General features: G+C 41.0%; 1 long non-coding RNA gene across 1 annotated transcript; it reads right to left on the bottom strand.

Moving 5' to 3' along the window:
* Positions 1 to 787: 787 nt before the first annotated feature.
* LOC143140976 (uncharacterized) lies at positions 788 to 3,342 on the bottom strand. The gene is made up of 2 exons (XR_012990711.1): positions 2,196 to 3,342; positions 788 to 1,908 (listed from the first exon to the last, which is right to left on the bottom strand). It is a non-coding gene; the product is annotated as an uncharacterized LOC143140976 (long non-coding RNA).
* Between the last annotated feature and the right edge of the window lie 868 nt (positions 3,343 to 4,210).

The following is a 4,210-nucleotide window of genomic DNA, read 5'->3' as shown; positions in this document are numbered from 1 at the left end:
AGGTTAGCTTTTTACTAACGTGGTACGATGCATCGTTCAACTAACCAACATGTAAGTTACGACTGTTCCCCAAAGCCGCCGTACTTACATAGTACTTTGTTAGTTTGAACCATGTTGGTTTCAACCAACATAGTTCAGACTACAATGGTTGCAGATGTGTTCGGAGAATGTCGGACTCTGTCGGTTAGAGCCGAACGCATGAAGTCACGCAAAATGAATGAAATTTGACATTGCATGACGTTTCCTGGGCCCAGCAGTTATAATATCATTAATAATAATAATAATAATAATAATAATGATAATACTTATTACAACAATAGGCAGTAATTTCAATAGGCCCTAGGCTATGTATGCTTTAAAAATAATAGGCATAATAATGATAATTCTAATAATAACGTCACAGTCTATTGAACGTAGCCTACTAATGAGCCTAATCAGTGAAGCATAAATCGCCAACCGAGCACATGTGAACAAATAAGTTACACATTTAATGAAACACACCGAATAGCCTATAGGCTAAATACTGGCCAATATTTTCATTTGTTGTAGCATGACAAGGTGGCGTGAAAGGATATACCTCTGCATTTCGGATCTTGTAGTCATAGGTTCGAGCCTAGATAATGATAAATGAATAATGATGATGTTGGAATCTTGGATAGGCTCAGTCACTAAATATTCCTATGATCGTTTAGAACCTGTAGTCCTAGTTTTAACTGATTGGAGACCATATGCTTACTAGCCTAGGCTTAGGATACATGTATATTATGTTCTATGCAAATTGGCATGGTTAGATTAGATTCAACTTTATTGTCATTGTGCAGAGCACAAATACAAATACAACCAAATACAGTTTGCATCTAACCAGAAGTGCCAAAAAGGCAGAAAAGTGCAATGTGATATATAAAGTATAGACAGGTGGTGCATAGACAGGACAATAAATATAGTGCAGTGTAGACAGTAGTATACAGTTGGTTTGCAGAAGGTGGTTTAGAGTAATATAAATGAAATATAAATATGTGCAGTATCTTATCAGTTACCTTACAGTAAGAGCAGAATAAATATGGATATGTAATATGAACAATGTTGAACATGTTGTTATGTAAGTGCTTTGGGTTTCACTCTGTTCTAAAAGCGCTATATAAATGAATACTTTACTTTATGATTGCCCTTCATTTCACTGGAAGTTTTTCATGCCTTTATGCAGCATTTTTCCAATGTTGCCCTTGTTATGTGTTTTCACTGTGACACTGAAAATTGAATACTGTTACCACACACAAGTATTTCATGATATTTTAAATGCACAGATACAGTTCACAGATAAAGTTGTGTGTTGAATCACAACCACAAAATGACAGTTCACATAGCACAAATGTTTCAATGCTCAAATGGTTGAAGGATCTGCGCCAGCTGTACCAACACACACACACACACACACACACACACACACACACACACACACATACACACTCACACTCACACACACACACAGTGTTACTGTAGGTGCTGCTGAGACAGTAGCAAAGTATATACTGTTCAAATGCATGTCTATATTCCCTGAGTGCACTGACATTTCAAGACCTACTTTATTCCATCAACCCCCTATGATAATACAAGCATGTCAACTGCTCCATCTAGGAGCCCAACAGCGAGGCAGAGGCGCGGTACAACAACGCCCATAGCCGGACCCGCGTTGTTGTGGAGAGGGCCCTGGGCATGTGGAAAGGTGTGTGAGCAAATCCGCTGGTGGCCTGAAGCTCCATCCTGCAAAGGCGTGCAGTGTGGTTTTGGTGGCGGCGCTTCTGCAACATGGCCCTTCAGGATCACATCCCACTGCCGGCTGATGAGGAGCTGTTAGTGGAGGAGGTGGAAGAGGTCATTCCAGTGGCTGCTGCACACCTTCCTGCTGGCCTGGAAGCACACTGGGAATTAGTTGCACATATGTTTGGCCCCTAAACACCCAAACCCCACAATTCCCTGCCACATTACCTGTTTTTCCCCTTTTGTTTATGTTTTTTTACATTTCTTTTAGTTTGGTGGGGGTGAGGGGGTAAATGTACTTAACTTTCCCACCATCACTTTCTCCCCATGATCCCTCCCACACACACACACACACACACACACACACATGTTCCCTATGAGCCATGACATCAAAATACATACACAGATTGAAAGGTCACAAAGCAAAGGCAACTTACCATTTTTCCGCCTCCCATGACAGGCCTACCCATACCTGGGCCATGAAGGACAAGTTAAATCAGTGAAAATCATGTCACATTTTGACACTGACCACAGCACTCTGCATGCTCACATAAGTCCCAGAGGTCTTAAAGTTCTCCAAGCGAGAGGCTACTCAACAGCAGCATTCTCCAATGTCATTGTACCAACATAATTCAGATGTTCAAATATCAAGATCATATAATAACTGAGAGTAGTTTAACGTATACACCCGCTAAACATAGCTTGTGATCAGACAAGATACAACACAAACCCCACTCCACAGGGATAGGCTACTCACCTCACACCCATCGACTCAGTCTTGAACCCCTGACCTCTCTCATATAAAGCACACACGCTACAGTCTCTGCCACAGCACAGTCACTTCACCACATCATAATGGGCTGTAGAGTCCATATACCGTTAGCTATGTGTATGATTAGCAGATGCTTCATCCAAACACACTTAACATACGACTACAATGTAACGTTATCCTTTTATAACAATTACAATGCTAGCCTCACATAACAATACCGTTGGAATTCAAAAGCTTTATCACCAGATAACTTAACGGGTGTTCGAAAGAATCTGTGCTGACACATTAGCATTAGGCTACATGTAAATTCACGAATAATAACAACACAGATGATTGCGGTCATCATAGCACTTCACCACAGGCCGCTCTGTTGTCGGCTAACTCCACAACACTTCACTTTCCACTGTACCACATAACGTTGTCCAGTAATGTGCAATTGTAGCTTCCAGCAATGCTATGGTATGGTATCCCACAGCAATGTTATGGGATCGTTTAATGGCTACCTCTCATCCATCTGTCCTCTGCGTGTTCCGTCATCAGGGTTGGTTACGTCGTCTACTATGGTTCTTACTACTTACTACAGGTCGAGAGGTGTAGTTGTAACTACACAACTTTACGATAGTGGTTGCGAACGTTAGTTGCTACTATGGTTTTGGGAAACACTGACGCAGTGTCACGATGCATCGTACTATGTAAGTTCCACCACTATAGTTCACACTATCGTTTTGGGGAACAGTTGTGTCGTACTTACATAGTTGCAACCATGTTAGTTGCTACCGTAGTTAGCAACGATGCTTTTGGGAAACGCACTCCTGGGCCCACTTCCCCGATAACGACGGAGACACGCTCTTAAGAGGGTTTTCTACGATTCATCTTACGATCGTTCGTTTAGTTTTTCCGACTGTTTCCCGAACATGCTCGTAGCGTGAACGCGCATGCACTGCTCTTAAGATGCTCTTAAGGGGAGCTGTCCACGTTAATAGTTCTGAAATATCCTCTGATTTGACGGTGATGTCAGGTGACTGCACGTCACAGCTATAGGCCTACCATTTAAACTTCGGATCTACACATTAATTCACATCAATACGAAAATAGAAACACTTTGACATCTGCATGTAAGCATCCCAAGTAGGTTATATACCACACAGAGACATAAATAATTGTAATTATTTTAAGATTAGATTGTTGCACCATGCAATAATTTTTCGCGGTGCCACTTAAGAACACGTTTGAAGATAAGAAAGAAGTCGAGTAAGAAAGAGAGGAAATGTGTAGGCTTAGATTTTGATGCAGTAGGCTACAGACTAAACCACATGTTGCTTTCTCTGCTTTTTACCTCATAGGCCTAATAAAATATTCACTTAGCAAAGATAATGTCAAACTATTCTGGCAACGTCTCGTTTCATAACTTGATTGCATTTTTGTCCGCTTTTCATCACATTATTATGACCATTAAATGTAGGCTATTTTGCACGCTAAAATCTGATTCATCACAGGTAAACACAATAAAGAATGGGAACCTAAATTGGATTATGTATTCTAAGTTGTAATTCCTCTGTATGTCCTGTTGGTGACCTCAGTGAGAAGTACTGTTAAGACGCTCTTAGCTGGTAACGAGTACTCTGGAGCACTCGTAGATCTACGAGTGTTTTCACGATGCTCTTAAGCTACGATGGTTTC

This window comes from Alosa pseudoharengus, unplaced genomic scaffold (genome assembly GCF_046254945.1).
Source record: "Alosa pseudoharengus isolate Yale_2024_CS ecotype anadromous, Long Island Sound unplaced genomic scaffold, YU_APseudo_1.1 YU_APseudo_1.1_scf_23, whole genome shotgun sequence".
Taxonomy (NCBI): domain Eukaryota; kingdom Metazoa; phylum Chordata; class Actinopteri; order Clupeiformes; family Clupeidae; genus Alosa; species Alosa pseudoharengus.
Note: the sequence above shows the minus strand (reverse complement) of the source record. Positions and strands in the feature narration are given on the sequence as shown.